This window comes from Xiphophorus hellerii, chromosome 12 (assembly GCF_003331165.1).
Source record: "Xiphophorus hellerii strain 12219 chromosome 12, Xiphophorus_hellerii-4.1, whole genome shotgun sequence".
NCBI classification, from domain to species: Eukaryota; Metazoa; Chordata; class Actinopteri; order Cyprinodontiformes; family Poeciliidae; genus Xiphophorus; species Xiphophorus hellerii.
Window position 1 is genome coordinate 19,306,562 of NC_045683.1, and position 21,884 is coordinate 19,328,445.

Consider the following 21,884-nt stretch of genomic DNA (forward strand, 5'->3'; position numbering starts at 1 on the left):
AACAGATAAATGTGCATCACAATCTGATTTGACCATTTTCAAAACAGGTTGTTTTTTTTAATTCTTCACTAAGTTGCTTTTTCAAAGACAACATCATATTTAAATAATATCTAAGTGAGCTATGATCGTTCACATTAGCTCATGTTTGCACCCACTTCTCCTCCCTGTCACCCAGCAAGCAGAGGGGTTGTATTTGTTCACCTTGCTTTTTACAGAGAAAGCCTCTTCAAACTTACTACATCCCCTTGCGTGAACACAGACCAGAGTAAAGAATGAAAATTTAGGCATGACCAGTAAGAGGGTCCTAAAGCTTGCGGATGCCCACATACAAATGCAAAACGTACACATGAAGAGAACTTGGTGGCAGGAGTTCTTTGGGTAAGGGGAGAATCAGCAAGGGGTGATAGAGGCCATGCCATCAGCCTCTGCTTGGACACAAATGTCACCAGCATGACTACCTGCACACAGGGACCCAGCAGTGATATAAAACACATGTTGAAGGAATAAGATATAAAGCGGAAAGAAGATGCTCTGACCCCCCTGCAAAGATGGAGCACGGGGAAATGTGCATAATTATGAAGATAAGTGCAGACAGGGTTTTACAAGGATACAAGCTGTTTGTTCTTAATCATTTGTGGGGTTTCTATATGATATCCAAAAGGGATCAATGTCAATATGATACTGCTAATGTTTTGCAACCATTTTCTCTTATTACACAAAACATAATCAACATCCATGCCTGGATCGTGCAGGCACTACATATCTATAAGATGTAGTGTTTCAGAGTCTTTAAAGTTGCATTTTCTCTCAATCGTTATGGTGTCTCTCTTCATCACTTTCATTTTCTGCTGCTCATATTGAAGCTCTCAGAGGGAAGACATAGAACCAAATGTCCTCTGCACAACTAAAATGACAGAATGCATTTGAATACAGAATATATTAACTATGTATTTTATGATGCTATTCTTGGATCATACTCTTCACACATGCCTTTCTATGTATTTCCATTTACACTTATTTTATTCTGTTTCAGACGGATGACATAGATGCAATATTGCCTATTCCTACCTGTGACCTCTTATACATTGCTAACAGTTTGCGCAGATTAATAACTTGAGATACTTATGAGATAGTGTTCAGCACCATATTCAACATAACGTCATGTAGACCAGCTTAAAGACCGTAATAGACCGTTTTGGCCCTTTTTGCGCCAGCTTTTAGCTTCTGCATATTTTACATCCATTGGAAATGCCATGAGACAATACTTTACTGAACTACTGATGTCTTTTAGTGGAACCTATGTTCTAAAATTATGCTCTACAACTATATGTAAACCAAGTTAAACTGTAAACTTTTTTATTCTTATTTCTTATCCAAGCCACTCACGCATTAATTACCTTGTTCAAAATGTATGAAATGTCTGTCTGTCTGTCTGTCCGGTAGAAAACACAAGACAGTTTTGTGCTCACAGTGCGTCCCCAAAACTGTGCTGCCCTGGGAAGTGAGCCATGCTGCCCACTTTAAAAGCCTCCCAATGCTGCAATCTTTACTGTGTAACTGCCACGGCTTTCTGCTGTTTTTGCCTATAAACAACAAGAGACCCTCTGAAACCAAACATGAAATCATGTTTCTCTTAGTAGGCCTCGTCTATGCAAACACACACAAACACACAAAAACTTAATACACTTTTTTTCTTCCCCACAAGCTTCTTCATTTCCTATTGTTTCCACATTTTCAGCTCCAGACTGGCATCATAGCAAAGTTCCTCAGCAGAAGAGTAGTGGTTTGAGTCTGTGTTAAGGCAGAAATACTCCTTGCCTTTTCTCACAATACAGATTGCTGCTATTATCTGAAGCTATTCCTCCGGATGACAGAAAGAGAAGGAAGAAAACACGGAGGGGAAGAGGGCGAAGGAATTTCAGCCAGCTTGCTGTATGATATGCTGATAGAACCTGAGTGACAATTTCGTATGCAATTGTCAGTGTCACTCACAGATACATTGTGATGGCTGATTTCCTTCTGGCAGAGCCCACTCCTAGTGGGTGCTGTGTGGTATCACTGCATAGTTTTTCTTTTAGGTACATCAGCTGGGGACTAAATTTTGGAGATTATCTGTGGCTCTCTCTCTGTTCCTTTTCACACAGTTTCAGATATGTATACAAGTCCAGGCCAGGTCCTTTCATTGTGTCCAAACCTGGGTAATTTTAGTCAGTGAGGAGAGAATTGCAGCATAAATGCAAATTCAGACTTCCGTTCCTGTACACTGAGAAATGAAATAAAATCCATTGTGGCCATTGAGAATCCAGGGTGGGAAAAAAAAAATCCTTTGGTCTCTCATTTGGGCCGTGAAAAACCCCAGTAGCCATGCAGCAACGATAGCGTGCCACTGTGTGCTCTTTGCTAATTGACTGATACAACTAACAAGAGCAAATTTTATTCTGTTGTGAGCATCTTCTGGCCAAGTTTATTAGGCCAATAAGCAGTGTGATCTTTCCTTTTTGTTTTTCCTCCTTTCTCTTCTTTTCTTCTCCCATTCTTTTGTTGTATCATCTTTCCTTGTTCTTTCTGTCTGGCAATGGATAGGAAATGTGATACGAATGTGGTATGACAGGTAAAACATTCTTGATGCAAAGAAAGCAGGGAACAAAGGGCAAGTGGACGGGAAAAATTAAGTGGGTGGCAGGTTGATAAAGGCAGAATCATTAATGTAGGGATGACAGGAACAGATTGGGGGAAAACATTTAAGATAGGGAAATTTAATGGAAGACAAGGAAGTAGAAAAAAGATACAAATTGAGGAGTGACAAAAAAAGCACCTTTTGCTGTTTTGCTGTACCACTTGTTTCTTCTGCTCATCCACCTACTCTTCCTTCTCTTTCTCAAAGATTCCCACTTGCTCAGACACTCTTCCAAGAAAATCTTTCCTTTTCATTTTTACCCTCTAATTTTTTCTTGCTCCCCCACTCACTTTCCCCACTTTTTCTTGTGACCACCTCTCTGATTCGTCGCCTAATGAGAGCTGTCAGGACAATGGTTGCATTATTAAGCTTATTTGGAAAACCTGGTGGAAACAACTGCAGTTTTTCCGGAATTGTGGACCTTCCTATCTTCATCATAGCTAGGCCAAAGGTTGATAATGTCTGTCCTGTGAGTAACTGCAATGATCCTGACGTGAGACTCATCCAGCTCTCTCCGCCTGTTCGGTCATAACTGCTTCTAGTAGCTGGCCATCCCTCTCATTTACATATTCATCTCCAGTAACCAAGGAAATCCCATTTGCCATAGAAGTTGGATAAAAAAGCATACAGATTCAGCAAAAGCAAAGGGGAAACACAGAAGATGTGATATGAATGTCAAAGCAAGATAATCTGCTAAATCTGATCTATTTTCAAGAATGACCTTTATAATATAGGACAAGGTTGACTTATTTATTCAAATTTTCCAATTGAGTTTAAAATGCTGCAGGCAGTGAAAATACGACTGACTGTAAGAAACAACACAAAGCTTTCTTTCAATAATGATCTCAAATAATAATAGTATCCAGCTGCGGTAGAGGCAGACATTCTGAATGAGCGGATTGAAAGCCTTTTCACTCATCCACATCCGACTGCTTTGCAGTCTGTAACGGACATATGCTATCAGTGCTATATGCAAAACACCCGCATGAATATGCGTAATTAGGTGGGACTGGTATAATTTTTCTGGGTTATGGGATGTGACATTTGTGGGGCAGGAGCATACATCAGCGTAAGCGCGACTGATGTATGCTCCAAATCCATTTTCTCTGCAAAAATCCCACTTCTCACTTTGGGAAACAAAATAAGCTGTTTACCTTCCAACATTTTGCACATGCAGCAGCAAACTAGAGAGCTCTAGAAAACATGTTCAAGAATTAATTTTGTTTTTGTTTTGGTTACAACCTCAAACTTCAAAAGGTTTTAGTGAGATTTAATATGAGCTCAAGACCAACACAAAGCAGTGCACAGTTGTGCGGTGGAATGGTTTTCACCATAATCACATGTAAAACTTGAAAAGCCTACTGTGTATATTCAGATCCCTTTACTCTGTTAACTCTAAATAAAAATCTCCAAAATTAAATAATATAAAAAAAAGAAAAAGAAATTAGTAAATAGAGTCATCCTGTCTGTTATTTAATCTCACTATAAATGTAAGTGAACAAACTGCATCATGAAGCCCAGACAGGACATTAGTAAAAGTTGTGGAAGTTTAAAGCAGGATTATCCAGAAAAACACATGGCAGTGTCAGCATCATGTTGTGGGCATGCTTTTCTTCACATGGCCAGAGTTGATGGTAAGATAGATTGAGGAAAATGCAAGGCAATCTCACAATGCAACTTGTTACAGCCTAAAAAAAGATTTGACACTGAGGATGAAGTCCTTAGATATATAGCCAAACCTTTATTAGCTTTTTGACCAAAACATTATTTCTCGTGTAAAAATAACACTGCAAATCATCCAGAATACACAATTTTCATGGTCAAAGGTAGCAGCAGCATGATGGTGTGTGTGAGTTTTACTCCAACCCCAGAAAGTAAAACTAAGTACTAAAAAGGGTATCCATTATTAAAACCTGCTACAGGCAGTAAAAGGACTCGAGACTTTGGTAAAAATTAGTCTTCCAGCAGTACAACAGCTCTAAACTCACAGCCACAGCTATGATCAGATGGCTTAGATCAAAGCACATTCATATACTAGAATTGACTATTCAAGGGTATACATCCTTACAGTCAAGCATGGACAGATAATAAATACATCAATACTAAAGATCCAAGAAGCCCTTTTTTCTAAAAAGCCACAAAGCATCAAAATCATAAAGTCATTTTTATTACATGGAAATACGTTCAAGGCACAACATACACAAGGATTATTAACAAACACAGGAAATAAAAATATCAAATATTGCTTCTCAAGGAAGGATGCACAATGGTGCCAATCATCAACATCCACCACCAGCTTATACGAACAAACATATAGCAGCAAGTTAAATAGGTTTGTTTCAAATAAGCTTTGGTAATCTTTTGTCAGCTTGCACAAAATACTCTGTCCAACATCTTCAATCTTCACTGCTTTTGTTGGGTAGAGTGGTCTTCTGGCTCTTTTACATATAACTGCATCATAGGTAAGAGAGTATATTGTGTGTTTTGTTTCTCTTTCATGGTATTCAGGTGAACTGTACCACCAAAACGCATGCACAACAATTCACAAATGAGGGCAACAACATAGCCATGGCCACAGCGCTAAATGCATCTAGTAATAATTGTATCATATTCTTTGCAACCGTAATCATACATAGGTACATGCCAGTCCAACACAGTCACAGCCCCCTCCCTTCATCTTTTCTTCCATTCATCCTTTCATAAACTTAAGAGACACAAAAACACACGAGAAACACACAGAGACGCAGAACACACTACCATAATCCTGCACTGTGCCACACGTACTGAGGGGGTAGGACACATCCCTCATAGCACCCAGGAAATTAACTTGACATTTGATGGAAACAGGAAAAAAAACATATTTAGGAGGGGGGAAGGAGAGAAGAAAAAAAAAAAGTGTACCACAGCAGACATAGCCGAAACCCATCCCCTCATTCACCCATCTCTACACCTACCCCCCCTTTAAGCCCAGGGACGCATTCGGGGGGGATTTCAGCGATCTGCAATGCAGACACCACTGGGTGCCCAGGAAAAAATGAGCTTCATCTTCTGCCTGTCCTTGTCAGAATATATGCTGTCTGTCTCTCTTTGTTTGCCTTTATGGAGAATCTATTTTCATATTCTCATCACACCCCCCAGGTTTGTACATATCTATTCGGAAGGACCTTGGAAAAAAGTGGAGGTTTAGTTAGTGTTGAGCAGATTTAAATATTCACTCCCTGTTAATTGTGTGTGAATACAACAGTTTGCAATGATAGTTTTGCCATTGCTCTTTCATCTGTTTGGTATTTTCTTGAGTCTTCCAAAATGTGATATTTTAATGTGCAGGTCTGAGGAAATATTGCACATTTACCATCAGATTATAACAATAATTAGGATAAAATAAGCAGATATTTTTTTTACATGGCATCATGGACAGGTCCACTCAGGTTATGCTGCACTAGCAAACAAACATACAAAAAAGTAAAATGTGAGCTTCCACAAAGATTAATAATCACATCGAATGCCTATTAGTAACCTCAACAAGGAACCTTGAACACCCGGACTGAATTCATCCCACAATTAATACATCATTATGCTCTGGTCTTAGACCTACACTGACACGCACACACACGCCTACACACCCCCATCGTGCAGAAAGACAGCAGACCAGCTAGTGTCTGTCTAAATATCCCCTGCATTAGACATGCAGGAATGCTAACATTATTATGCACAATTGTGAGCGTCTGTCTGTGTGCGCCTTCCCCCTCTTTTCTCCTCTACCACATTGTGTCTGCAGGTCTCTCTTGCCTCTGTGTGTGTGGGTGTGGGTGTGTGGGTGTGTGTGTGAGCTTGTGTGTTTAAGTGCCACGGAAAGAGGTTGGTGGGCGGTGTTTATTTAAATGTGATTTATTTCTTTTTTGTATGCAGTCTAATACAAATCACAGATTCCTGCAAGACGTTGAGACTCTCTGGGTGTTATATTGGCAACCAGCATGCACATTGATATTAGCTGGTTGTCTCAACGCTTGAATTAATTTTCTGTGAAGAATATATACTTTGTTTTTTTCTCAGTAATTTGATATTTTTTTTATCTCAAAATAGGCTTAGCAACACTGCAATGAATTTGTAAGGAAAAACAGTAATAAATGCTTTACCCCAGACCTCTTTAAAATAATCTGCAAGCTACCTTTTGATATTCAGTCTAAAACATAAAGTGACTTTCATATTCCATGTACAAGAGTCAATCTGAAATGATGTAGCAATCCTGTGAGAGCTTTAAATTTTGATAGGTTGAGCTAGAGTAACTATCAAGGACTATGGAACAAGCATATAATTCTTTTTTAGAATGAGAGGAAAGCGGCCTATGCTGTCATTACCTAATCATTGCGGTAACCTCATGAAAATGTCTGGCATGATAAAGTTGAGCTGCGACTGTCATTAGCGCATGTCACTAATATCAGCTCGGCAGTTCGTCTGGGGCGGCGCCATCAAAATATTGCATCATCCCAACGCATATGCACACACTTCTTAACTGGGTGCTGTTCGCAGGCATTGTCTGTCACATTTGCATTCACTGCATTTTAGAGTCTTCTCTGAATGGTGTGCAGTTTCTTGCATCATAATAAATAGAATTTAATTCTTAGCAAAGAATAAATAAAGAAAGCAGACATGCCGAGATCCACATTCCACGAGCATTGTGGGTAAACAGATCTAACCGGCATTCATGTGGAGGCAGTCGTCTCCAGGAGAGATGCAGAATTATATTCAAGTCCAACATCTTTATCTTTGAAGTTATGTATATTTTTGAGAAAAAAAGTCTCTAAGCATGTGCTGTGTACCAAGTCCTTTGCATTCCTCGTTGCTTGTACAAACTCCCTTCCTACCACACACACCTGCTATTTCTCGCCCCCGGCAATTTGCATGTATTTGCATGATTTTCAGCATGTGCATATCCTTTGTTCTGACTGTAGGATGATGCAGGAAAAAACCCTCCCTCTGGATCTCTGTTACCTACCCAAGTCAAAGCTTTTTGGCTATTAGATGCAAAAGATCTTTTAGTTATGATTTCAAAAAGAAAGAACTGATTTATGGTATTATAGTGAAATGAAATGCAAAAAGAGCCGAGTTAGGTGTGGAATTGTGGAACAAGAAAAAGACATATAGTATTATCGGCATATGTGTCTGCAATAAGTTGCAAAGCATTGCTTCCAAGCATAAAATATGGAAAATATGACAAACAGGAAATAGGAAAATTACAGATGGAAACTAAATCACTCAAAAGACCCGTTCACATATCTTGCAATATTTTTCTAAATAGTTTACCTTTTCTTCATTCAAGTGCCTCTGGATTTTTTTTTTTACAGGTTAAAATTGTTTGCTCTTGTATCATCTAATCAAACAGAAGCCTTTTAATTTACCTCCACAATACAAGTAAAAAAAATGTACATATTTTCCTTTTCACTTATTGCTTTATCAGGGCAGATCAGACACCGTGCAAGCATCTAACGCATATTTCAGCTCGCCTTAATCCTACAGACACATTCAGATGACATTATTAATTTCTGTTAGCTAGCACTTCTGACAGAGGGGCCAGCCTCTGTGAAGGTTTGAGGGTTTATATTCAGAACGTGGGGGCCTCATTATAAAGACTTACTCCCGACGGTACCATAACAGTAAGCAGCCATAGCACCAATATGCATGTCTGATAGATGATTACAACTGTAGCGCAGTAAAATGTAGAAAAGTATTATGAGCAAGCTATACTTTGAGGTAAACATTCTGTGTTTTTTATGGTTTTATTACTGGGCATAGCAGGCTAAAGAATAATTTACAGTGTAAATACTTTTGTATTCCTTCAGTTGTGAAATTTATTACGTAATATGGTGCGTATGCATATGTATGCACAATATGTGTAGACATAAAAAAAGGGGTTTAAAAAGTTTGAGAGATAAATAAATCCATGAGCTGTTTTACTTTGCATTTCCACAAAGATGGTGAGATGACCTGATTTCTGGGTTCAGCTCATGCCACAGTGGGTGGGCAAGATGTTCTTGTCAAACAAAAAGCTTATCCATAACTAAATAATGTAAAATCATATATTTATGCCCTCTGAGCCTAAAACACACTGACGCTTGGGGACTTAGAGAGCGTGTGCTTTATCCCATGCAATGTTTTTTTTATATCTTTCAGATAATTTACCACCAAGATGTTCAACAACGTTTGCTTTACATGCATCTTATTGATTCAGATATAAAGTACCAAAGGTAAGAAATTTTGAAAGTATGTGCTTAGTAATATTTGACACTGTGAGCTCATCTGTGAGGGTGTCAGGAAGCCCTGGCCGGCCCCAGGTATGGGCAGTCTTTGCAAATTTTTCAGTTCTTCTAGTTTTATGGGGGCCCAGCAAGGTGCCCTTCTTCCGAATTATCAATTGGAATAAGAGAATGATGTAAACTGCTTTTAAGGAGCTTATGGTGTTTGCTTAAAATTCTAATACAGTTTACCAGGTTTAGGATTTTTAATGTATTAATGGTCTAGTCTATGCCGAGGTCCTTAAATTATTTTATTCTAGCCTGAAGTGTACAAAAACAGAACAGATGCTGCCAAGTTACTCTATATTAAACAAAGACGTCTAAATAAAATCAAATGTGTTTTTGGTAAATGGAAACTATATTTATATTTTTTTAAATTGGGTAAAATGTGAGGATTTAAGTACTGTAAATGCCGATTAGAATTTACGGAGGTGTATTTGTACAAAGCGTATATGTTCTTAGTGACTTTTTGTCTCTTTATCTGATGAAAAAACAGACTTTTTAGTCTTTAGTAATATCACAATGATTATTATTATGTGTGTTATGGTTCGTCATGCCTTGTCCTTGTAATTTAAATGAGTCCCCTGAGTCACAGTGCCAAAGGTTTCTGCAGGTTTGATGCACAGAAAGCCTTGAGGATTTTATTCCTGCTTATAGTTGGACCTTATAAGCTTATTTTTAACTGGTTAAATAAAATATCCAGTTGGTTTTCTTCGACCACAGAGCCAGCTCAGTGCCATTTTATCACTGTAAACATCTCAGACAGTGAATGTTTGATCCCCACTCAGTTTATATTATTAAAATTTTTGTAGTTGAGATGAGGTGTGGGGAGATAGCTTAACTACAACATCACATTATTCAGTATACCTGCAAGGATTGTTTTATATAACCAGTTTAATTTATTTGTTTTAAAACAATAAGTTCATCAAAGTTTTGCATATACCATAATTTTAATCAATACCAGCAGACTTGAAATAAAATATCTGAACATATTAAAAGACCAAAGCTGTTTGGGAACTGCCTGTAAAATTATACTCACAGATGTAGCAGAAAATATCAGCTGTAGCTGAGGTTCTGTGTGACACAATAACTAACTTAAGCTCTCTGAGGGGTGGGAAATAAACAGTGGGAAGATTAGAGACAGAGAGGTATTTTATTATATTACAGGTCTGACTTTCTAGTACTACTTTTTGTTGGGGGGTTTTGTGTGAAATTAGGTTTAGCAAAAATTAATCTCTAGAATTTAAAAACATGAAATTCGAAAAACTTTGAGTCTGCTTCCAATAGCTAACAAAACCTATTCCAGCACTCAGCTGGAACTGAGATCAAACCGGTTCATCATAGCCGTAGTTGGTACTTGTTTAAAAGGTTTGGGGAACACAAAAAGCTGGTGCAAAGCAAGCAGAATCAGGTGAGCACTAGAAACCTCATCCCCAATCAAAACCACACACAGTGTGGGTTTAAAAATGCCCCTACTGTACACACAAAGGAAAACCTTCCCAGTTTGTAAATCATGTCATTAATGTCACAATTTAAAACTAACTGAGTCATTTTGCTGCTTGGGTCTGAACTGGGGTCACAGTTCATGACACTGTAATCAGTTGCAATGAATTTTTAAAGTGACTTGTTGCTGACTTTACATTCTAGAAATACCATAAGTAAATTATCAAATGTTATGTCAATACTTAAGCATCTTTCAACTTAGCTAAAGAAACTGAGGAGAAAACTTAGCAAAATTACGCAAAAGACGGAGTATGAAAATAATACTAAACCCCAAAACACTAAATTGAATTCACTATTCATTTCCCCCCAAAAATGGTTAGAATAAAAGGACTATCAAGTCCTGTGTTGAGCACCTTTTGTTGCTCTTTAGCTCTTTAGAATAAAAATGGGACCTAAATATTGAACAAAAAGGACTATCTGACTGTGATTCTTAAAGAAAACATGTTTGGCACAGTTCAGCTATAAATTATTATCTGATTGTCAAAGTGATTGGAAATTGAACGTTCATTTTGCTGTTCTAGCTTTGCTTCTGCTTTTAACTGATTATTGAAGACAATATCAACTCCAGCTGAATATGAGCTTTAAAATCAGCCAGGTCCAATGCCTTTGTTCTGAATGTTCTGCAGAATTTTCTCTGTGGAAACGACTAGATGGCTATTTCTACTCAGTGACCTTCCCTTCTCTTCTAATTGGAACCTTTTGAGAAGTTCACCAAAAGTGTAGGAGAACTGGGAGTAATTAAAAGCAGTTAAACTACAGTACACCAGCGGTGCTGACGTGCCACTTCATCTCATCAGCCTAGAACTTTTTCTCTTCTCAGTAATTTTTAATTTCTTTAGAATTGACAGAGAATAAACTTTTGATTATAAGGACTCATAATATGTATATATATTTGTTTCCAGGTGTGTAGGTTCTATCCAATCACATTGCTGCACTTGATTATCTCAAGAGGTCACATTTAAAATAAGCAAAGCAGTAGAATCTGCTTTGCTAACATACAGTTAGCATCTTTTTTCTTTCAAATGCTTCTCTGCTCAATATGTTGTTTGCTTGTGTTCTAGTTGTAAGATGCCACTTATAATTTCAGTGAAAAAGAAAAAGTAAATCTGCAGGTCTGAAGGTGGGACCTAACATTGTACACATAAAGGACACACACACCCACGCACGCACACACACACACTGTGTCTTTCTATCTTCCATTCAGTTTTCATTCATTTCTATAGCCCAATACTTACACTTACTCGTTACCAGTAGCTACATGCTTAACCCTAATCCTAAACTAAACTCAATTCACACTTTAGTCCTGGGCCTAACTCCTTAGCCAAAAAGAACACTTCTTCCTACGAGGCCCAGGAGCAATAAGTCCACCCAATGTAGTATTTGTTGAAAGGAATAGGCCTTACAAGTTAAGAAATGCTAAAACACAAATAGACAAACATTAATTTTGGCCATCAACCACATCTTACCTCATACAGGTCCAGTGACAATCAAAATTCCTGAGATCCTGTGATTGCTTCCTCTCTCTGCATCCTGCAGCTGCTTGTTGCTCCATTTCTCCATTACTGCTGCAACAAAACACACACAAATACAGTAAGAGAGACTATGTTTACCCGAAGGGAACCTTTAGCTGTTGAACAGCTCTTCTATTGCAAATCACAATTAACTTGTCTCCACTAAAAAGATTTAAAGAAGAAAGTAATAGCAGCAACTGCTATGTTTATTTTGAGGAATTCAAATTTTTAATAACTTTGTGCAAATATCTCCCCGACCTTTACACTTTGCCTCAAATCAGCAATTTAAACTCAGGACTTCTGCAGAACCTGAAGAGAATGTCAAAGCTTGTTTTAATACTTACATATTCCACAAATACAAGTTTAACAGTCAACCTGGAAAGGAACAGCTGCATCACTTCTTCCTAAACTATCATACAATTATGATAAATGCCCTGTTGCCTTTTGTAGCTCTCCAGTATTTCTACCACAACACAAGTGACTTCCACTCTGCCTCCCAGGGGTCAGCTACCTGCAGCTCCTAAGCCACATGTGGCTCCTTAGGCCTTAATAACTTTGGCCAGAACTGATGAGTGCCTAACAGGTTTTTATTTAGATAATATAAGGCTTTTTATTTTTTATTTTACTAGGTTTACCAAGATTTGGATGCAATATTGTTATAGAAAATCCTCAACAGAATGACACTAAAAGGACAAGGAATCAATTGTTGCTGTTCTCTCACTTGTCATTGGGTCACTGGCAACATTTATTGAAATGTAACCATTCACTCTTTGGAAAATTGTATTTCTTGTATTGCTTCAAATCCTAAAAACAGCAATTAAGTCAAATTTCTTTAATCGAAAAGCAAAACAAAAAAAGTCTACTTTGATGGTTAAAAAAAAAAGTTGATAAGCTATGTTCGTTTGAAAGGGAAGGTATTGTGGCTTTACATTTGCATTTTTTGTTGACCAGATTAAACAAAATTTCCTTGCTATTGTTTAGATTGTAACTGATTGATTTACTGTTGACTTAATGACCTGAATATTGCTTCAGTTTTTGTGTAGTAATAAACTTTGATTTAACTTTAGATGCAACCGTTGACATTCACCCATGCCCCACTGGTTGAAGACACTAAGGTGAAACCCTGGTCACATGCCAATAACAATAAAAATAAATGACAAGGTTTGTACTCTTAAAATAACATTTGAGATTGCTTTGCTTCACATCTAAAAGAGGGTACATTTATCCTAATCTTTCAAAATCTGCAAAAATATACAGATGTAAAGCATATGCAGTTTGCTTTTCTGTCCCTGGTGATTGTCTGACTCCTCTGATATGTCAGTATCAAACTGACAGGTGCCACGTTTTATTAGAGCTCTCAGCTAACATCCATCAGGGCAAACCCACACTGGCACAAACACATTCTCAGCGTCATGTAAGTCTGTAGTCGATAACAAAGCACAAGAGTCGTTTAAATTAGTTGATTTGTTTTCAGGATTTTATTTCACCACACACTTGGTACAAAAATGCATCACTGGCCACACAAGCTATGAATAGAGCATTGTTTTACACATCTTAAAGCATCCTTGTGGTTTTGTGCCAAATCAGTGTGCATATGTGTATTTCAAGCCCTACGGCACAGTTTAGGACACGATAGAGCGCTCCTCCCCCTTTACCTTCACTTTGTTCCCTTTGCGGCTTGTGTGGCTTGTCTCATCCTATCTCCCTCTAGCACCCATCTCTTCCTAGCGCCACACTCTTAGGATATGTGTGGAAGGTGGCTGGGTTGGGGGATGGATAGTGGCGATGAGAGAAAATATGGAGATAGTGAGGGGGCAGGGGGTGCCATGGTTATTGTTTCTCTAGAATTACATAGTGCCAATGCACAAGTTCTTGTAATCAAAATTTCCTACAAACGTTAGCTGCACCGATTTAAAAACATTGCATATGTTGCAATGCGCTTGCAATTGTGTGTATCTCTGAGTGTGTCACTCCTTTATACCTATAGGACAAAAGGAAGTAGGCACAGAAAAAAAGTGTCTCCTTTCTTTATAGGTAAGGTGTGTCTTCTCTATATACCCCAGGTAGCTTTCAGTGTTTCATTATCCAGAGTGGAGGCACTGTTTTGCCACCCGGCTCACCCCATGCTGCCTGTTTCATTTCCTCTCGATAATAATCCATTAGCCGACGCCGGGCTAAAACTCACAGCCGTTTAATTATTCTCAATTCTTCAGCAGCACGCCGGGCCGAACCACTCATCAGAGGGAACAGAGAGGCGATAGACTATCTGCGCATAATAAAAGGCCAACAACAGGATAACTGTACAAGGAAGGGGATAATTTCACATGCCCGCTCTGACAATTGTAGAATATAAGAAAAATAAATAAGTAACCCACAGAAATTCACATGCCAATAAATGTAATGCAAGCCATAAATATTGGCATGCACAAATTCCAAAATTGAAACGGGAAAACAAAAAAAAAGCACATTTTGTGTCTGTATCTCACTGAACACTGTGTTTATAGGCCCAACCCTCCTAAGCATATTAATGAAAATTAACAGATAGTAAAGGGCAGCTACAGTTTGTGTTTTGGATTTTTGTAACACAGGTAAAGAATGACACTAGGGAAGACTTTAATTTGCGTCAAAGACTTATGAAATCAGTCCTTCTCTCTCTTGCTGCAGTGGCGTATTATGTTTACAATAACTGCTTAATAAAAGTAAAATCTGCACAATTTGACAAAATTTTTGCAGAAATGACATAAATACACAATACATCTCAGAAGTTTTTTTTTTCTTTTTTTTAATTAAAGCTGTTTTTTATGTTTGGCTTATAGAACTGGAATAAACTGATGGGTCATGTGTGTGTATCTCTGTTTGTTTCCTCCAGGAGGCTCTGCTAGGGGACACCAGAAGGAAACTGCTTGTAATTAATTGTGGGGTGGCACCAGCTATATAAAAAGCCAGGATTTTTATTTAGGTGTGCTGCAATGGGGGATGGATAGTGGCGATGAGAGAAAACTTGAACTTTAAATAAAAATAAAAAAAGAAAATCCAGATCCGTCTTAGAATTTTTGAAGGCTTTAAATTGGATTATTTTTAGATTCTGTATCATTATTATTATTATTATTATTATTATTATTATTATTGTTGTTGTTGTTGTTGTTGTGGTTGTTACTTTTATTATATTTTTTTTGTTTTAAATTTTCAAGAAATGTTTTTTTATTTAACTAAAGAAATAATATGCTATTGATTTGTTTTCAATTATGTATACAACAAAAATCAGCTGATTTGACAAATTAGACCATGCTTTTTGTGTAATGTTCCTTTAAAAATTCTGTAACTCCTGATTTCAGATGTAAATATGTGAACCTTATATAATTTGGCAGCAGAGCCTAAATGAACTTCATATGGGGGTAATAAGACGGACAAAACATAGAGCACTTGAATATAGATATGCATTGCAATTTATCAACACTTACTCTTTTGTTTCTGAAATTCAAGGGGTTGGGGATGGGCCAACAAATTTGAGGAGGGGAAATTACCCACTCTTGGTACCCCCTTGGTGGTGCCATTGGACATTACCATTGGACCTGGCAATAAATTGTCAGCTCAGATTAAAAAAAAAGTCAGACCAACAAACAGAAAACCAAATATTAATAAATAAAATACCAGCTTAGATTTAACATCGTTCGTGGCAGCATTATCGTTCAATTAGTGGCGAGTGTTAGAAAACTAAACAAAGCTTGATTTGGTACACAGTGATAGTAATCAAAGGATTTAATGGATGCAAATGTGATTCTTAGCATGCAAGACTCTGGCGACCGTGACTAAAATAAAATTGCCTTTGGGACCTCGATTCTGCCTAAATACGCCAAAAAAATAAATAAATAAAAAAATTGCAATCGCTAATGTGTATGCGTGTGCATGTGTGTGCCAGCGGACATTTTAGGTCTACCCTCCCCACACTCTCACTACTGCCAAACGCCTTAAGATGGTGGCACCTTGAGGCAGAGAGACACTCATACAGAAAGCCAATCTCCTCCTCCCTTTTACCCTTTCCTCTACCACAGGTCTTCACGACAACACAAGTCTGACTCTGTCTCCCCTCCCCTTCTCTAACCCTTGGTACCCCCCTAATAAATATTTAATTTGCCTCTCTCTAATAAGGATATTAGGCAAGTATACCCCAGCTCCTGTCATATATGCATGAGTCCTCTCTCATCAAATTTACATAAAAGGGCCAGATGCTAATGCAAGCATAGCAACGGCTCCTCACTATTCTATCTATGCACTGGTCCTGGCTCCCTGGTCCAAGCGGCTATATAATTTAATTGCCACACAGCATATATTTTTCAAATGATTCGCGTTACTCTGATTGTACGCGGGCCTCTGAACAACATGATTTACAGAGACCAGAAATATGGGGCTGTTCTAAATGTGCCTTTATGCGTTCTCAATGTTTCCAAAGCCCCTCCTCCCATACATAACAGGCAGCTTTATGCATAACACGAAAAAGAAAATATCTCAGACAGTGAATAGAGAAGCGTTCTGTATTTATCAACCAAAAAACGTGTTGTTGACTAAACTAAGCTTGTACTGTTTAGCCTAATTACGATAAAAATGAAAGTGAATACTTCCCATTTCTATTTAGTGGCAGGCACCTTGGCAATCCCTGAGTACAGATTTACCTACTGCCCTCCAGGCAATAGAAAACAGCACCTAAAAGCAATGAAATTTAGTCAAACGAACAGCACGAAAAAATGTGGCTGGTTGTTGCAATTAATTGCGGATGAATAATGCAGTGACACAAAATACATTATTTACACCCTTTCATCTTCAAGGAGGAGGCACATTTCATATGCGGTGTACTCATTCGCCTCTAATGCTGTGGTGCCGACACTTGCATAATCGAAAGCCAAGCAGAAGCACAGATACTCTGGAACACAAGCTGCTGACAGCCACCTTTGTAGTTTTGGAGCGAAAAATAGCATTTGTGCACGCAGCCTTGTTATGCACAGCTGTTGTCACAATGATGCTGTATAATCATGCACATATAAAGCTAAAAGCATATAGTACAAGTAAGATGCCGAGATAAATTTAATTTAGCAAACAGTAGACTGCATTGAATCAAACATGAATTTGCAGTTGCATAAATGTTATTTATCTTGCACATATAATCCTATATCATGTTATTTATGCAGCTATTTATATACAGTACTCATGCAAATAGACATGATGGAAGACTGGTTATTTTGGTAAAATTGTAATTTTTTGTTTTTAATTAAATAGGAATAAAGAAAAACTGCTGTGTTGTTGAAGACTTTTAGCATTTATAGGGTTAGGAACAGGGAAAGCTAAAGTAAGATCTACTCCCAAATTACACATTATGACTGTCACCAAAGCAAAAATATTTGAGATATATTTACACAAAATATTTACACAAAATATGTTTTCTCCTTTCTTGACATTTCAATGCACTTCAAACAGCAAATAGCTCAAAGTCAACACCGGAAATATGTTATGAAATTAATCCAATGCAACAGAGACATACACATATATTCAAATTCAAATCCATACAGTCCTATGTGAATAACAGAGGTTTTTAAGCATCTGTAACAGAAAACAACTGGAGCTCAGAGTGTCAGAGGTTTAAGATGTTAATCATGCACTTCTTCTGTTGTTCATGAAGACATTTCAATTCATGCAAGAGTACTGCCATTATGCCATAATGACACAAACCTTCCTAAATATGAATCTGTTACTTTGAAACACTGTCTGCTTATTATTACATCTAGAACATGTACATAAACACACTGTTAGGCATGGAGCAAAACCATGCAGTTCAGCATAACCCAGCATGCCTGCTGCTCCCCACAAGACACTCAAGTGGCCATGCATGATGTCATTAAAAAGGGCCGAGCCATGACATTCCTCATTGGATTATTGGGAGGTTATGGCTGGACGTCTGGGTACTGAGCATAGGTTAATCAGTGCACTGTCAATTGGAAATGACACCTTCTAGGTGTCTGTGCCTATTTAAATACTTTACCACTCTGGTTTATAGGTAACTAACATGGAAAGGTAAAGTAAATCAAATACCAAGTGCACAAGTTTTTTACTTCATGAGCATGATAATGCGTGTGCACGATGAGCCTCAGAGACATGGGGGTGGGTGACATTCGGGGTTTCCACACAAGAACAAACACCCAACCACTCACAGGAAACCAGGAACCTGTCCCGCATCAGCAGGGACCGATGCTGCCATGCGCAAGGTGATCTCACCTACCGTTGCTGTGGCAACACCAACCAGAGGGAAAAGCCTTACTGTGTGTGCGCGCATGCGTCCGCTTCTGCATGCATGCGAGTGTGTGTGAGAGAGTGTGAATGCGCAGCAGTGATTGTGATAGAAGCTCGAGCTGAAAGAGGAGAGTGTAGAAATAGGAGGAGGGCCTTCAGGAATTCACATTGTGCCCGGTTTGTTTAAGGTTCATGCCTCGTTCATTTATGACCCTTTATCAGGGGAAATACCGAGCCGGCGGTTTCAATTATCAAAGGCCAGCATGGCTATGTTGGTACAATAACAACTCGGTGTTTTATCAGACGTATGGTGAGCAAATGAATGCTTTTCCAATTACTACAAGTTAGTCATAGTGAGACAAAGACGACATGAAAGCATAGCCGTTCCGTGCATGCAAACTAAGATAGTGACGCGCACGGGGATGCTTTCTGCAAACATGTGCATGAAAGCTACATGTTCATCTGTGGGAAAATAGCCAAAATAAAGTCCCTCTCCTACCAGCTGGTTGTGCTGAATTCTATTAGTGATGAAGAGCTAACTCAGACTATAAGGGTCATCTGCTTATCAATGGGTGGTGGTGGCCTAGGTCTGCACTGCAGCCATGAATGCCCTGAATTCATTACCCCTAGTACACAGATGGTGTCTGGCTGCTCTGTCTCAAGTTCAAGTTCACGTCCTGGAGACACGCACACACACAAACACAGAGCGGGGCATGGCTCAGCCCAGAAAAGCAGACGTAGTTGACTGAGCCATTGTTCTCTCTCATCATCATGATTGCGAAAGCTTCACTAGCTATCCAGGATGCCTGGGTCAGTTAATCACATGGACAAACACACGAAGGAAGGGTACACGCATGCAGAGACATACATATGTAGATGCACATGGAGCCTTTTGCCCTCTCGGAAACTCCAGCAAAATAACAAGCATGCTGTGTCAAACTGGACACAATAGTTTTAACTGTACCTGGAGACAAGCTCTAAGTGGAAAAATATTGCTGTAGCAAAACAACATGAAAGAGAAACAACATATTAAAAAGAGACACAACCATGCTAAACAAATATGTCAATGAACACCACCTCTGCTGGATCTAGGAGAGGAGTGAGTCACTGAGTAAGATCAGGTTCCGGTGTTCTATCTGTACAAGTTTCTTTTACAAATTGTAATGTTGATTAGTTTGGAACACATCAAGTTCTGAGCTTCAGACCAGAAAAAAAACAATTTAAGGATCATTATTTCCACCCCAAAAAATCTAATTATAGATAGATAGATAGATAGATAGATAGATAGATAGATAGATAGATAGATAGATAGATAGATAGATAGATAGATAGATAGGATTTTGTTCTACTGCAAATCGTTACGTCAATATTCACAAGCAGAAGCACGGCAGGTGCAGGACACAGTATGTGTTACACAAATATACAGATTTAGTATTCATTCATTCATTCATTCATTCATTCATTCATTCATCCATCCATCCATCAAAAAAAAGCTATTTTAGTTAGCTCATGAAAAAAAATTTCAGTCATATTTCTAGGGGCAGAATATTTATGAAAAAGGAAACCTAGCACTGTGTATAATGTGATTGTAAGTCAGTAGAATATACTTCTTGTTTATTGCAACAGAGTTGGTAGACTTAATAAAAAACCTGTATATCAGAACCACATTATTAAATCAGACATTTGAAAAACACCATGCAAAACTCTGCAAGTAAGGCTTTCAGGTTCTCTCATGCACCTCAGGATGGCATGTGGTTATACATCAAGGATTGGAATTAGGAGACTGTAGGCCTCAGGCTAGAGCCAGTTTTCCTGCCCTACCTGCACAAGTTTCTTTTTGCTTTTGTACTACATTCATGGTGTGTACTCAACTTTGAGGTCCATAGACCTTAGAAATATTCACACAGACTGTGAAATCATCTTTGTATTTGTCTAGTCTAAAATGTTTACAAAAAGCTTGACATCTTTCCAGGTAAGAAGGCTGACCCAAAATGTTAGATTAACAATGCCTGACCTGCCGGGCACTCAATGAAATATATCAAAGCAAAGAAGGGGTTCAGTCAATGGCACCATTGTTTTAAAAATGTACAATACTGGTTAGCCACACAAAGATCCAGCAAAAATAATGCACTTCACCAGATAAATGACAATAAGGTTTTCAAAGATGAAATGTTCTTTTGAAAGATCCATTAAATTGTCCTCCCTTCCCCAAAATCTCAGGACCCCAATGCCACTGCCTCTGTAAGCCCCTTCTAAAGTCTGGCCTGGCTTCAGCTGCCAGAGACCCTTCGGTGGTTCTCTGCTTGAGAGAAGCACAATTTAATTCAACTTTTTTATTTATCTTTTACAGTAAATAAAACAATTATAAATACAGCATTGTTGATACTAAGGTTAAAAATGGAAAGAATGGAAAAAATGATTAGATGGTGGAAGAGTCACAGACTGCTTCCCTCCCTTCTTCTTTGACATTCACTGTGCTCCCCTCAACAGCCCTAAAACAATGCTTTCTTTCATAACGAAAGAAAACAACTTCAATCGACTTAACCAAGGATAATAAGACTTGTTTCATTCATCACTGCTTGGCCTAAATCGAGGTCTCAGATTTCTTTCTGGCAAACCCGGTGCTGTATGCCGTTTCTGACATGGTTTGGAACAAAAGACACCAGTTTTGTCTGATGGTGTGAGAAAGTCTCTATGTAATAGGGTTTTTTTTTTTTCAGCAAAGGCAGTTCTGAATTTAGCCATTCTGGGTCTTCTTGCCACAGCATACAGGAAGGACACTTTGTTGTAAAATTACAAATTTGTTGGCATGCTTCTCTTGGCCTTTTAACGTTTAAATTTTATTTTAAAAAATAAAGAAATGCATAAAAATAAACACATGAATTTTTATACTTCCTTTAGTAAATAAGAAAGTGTGTTTGAAACATGTAATATTTGCCATGGGCCGGTACAAGGTTTTTCCAGAATGTGAACCTTGATTTACAACCCAATGGTTTAACACAAAATCAAGATAACCATAGTAACATGATCTAATGGCTTTTATTTTGAACAGCAAAACAATGGCAGCTTCTGTACTGACATAAACTACTGACTATAATAGGTATATCTATGTTATTTATACAGTTTGTCAGGACATATTTCCACACAGCTGATCTTGTCTTTGATGTAATTAGCCTTCTTTTAACCAGCTCACCAGCAGTGCACAGCAATAGGTTGGGGAGGGGAAGTGCTGCATTAGTCTGTGCTAAGGGATGAATTTAAGATGATTTTAATCCTGTGCTAGAGCCATTGTTTCATTTGCTGCTCACAAGTTTTGAAGGTAAATTTAGCATGAATTGGCTTTAAGATTTTTAGGTTTCAGTGCACAACCATCCATCCATCCATCCATCCATCCATCCATAGGGGGATCTAACTCACTTTATGGAGTACACAGAAAACAAAGGAGTCATGGGATATGTGAAAAAAAAGTTGCTACATGTACGTCTGCCCAGCTTAGAGGGGGGGTTGGTTAAGAGTAATAGTGCTGTTATTTTATTAGATTTTTTTTTTTCAAATAGTTGCATGTTAGTTAACTCCTTCAAAATCCAATTAAAACAGCACATGTCTCGTGTAATGATCTTT

The 21,884-nt window shown here is 38.2% G+C and overlaps 1 long non-coding RNA gene across 2 annotated transcripts in view; it reads right to left on the reverse strand.

The window, feature by feature from the left end:
* The window catches only part of LOC116729946 (uncharacterized), a 46,283-nt gene that overhangs the window by 19,076 nt on the left and 5,323 nt on the right, over positions 1 to 21,884 (reverse strand). For both annotated transcript variants that reach the window (XR_004341219.1, XR_004341218.1), the window contains one exon: positions 11,940 to 12,038. This is a non-coding gene — a long non-coding RNA (uncharacterized LOC116729946). The remainder of the gene's footprint in view (positions 1 to 11,939; positions 12,039 to 21,884) is intronic.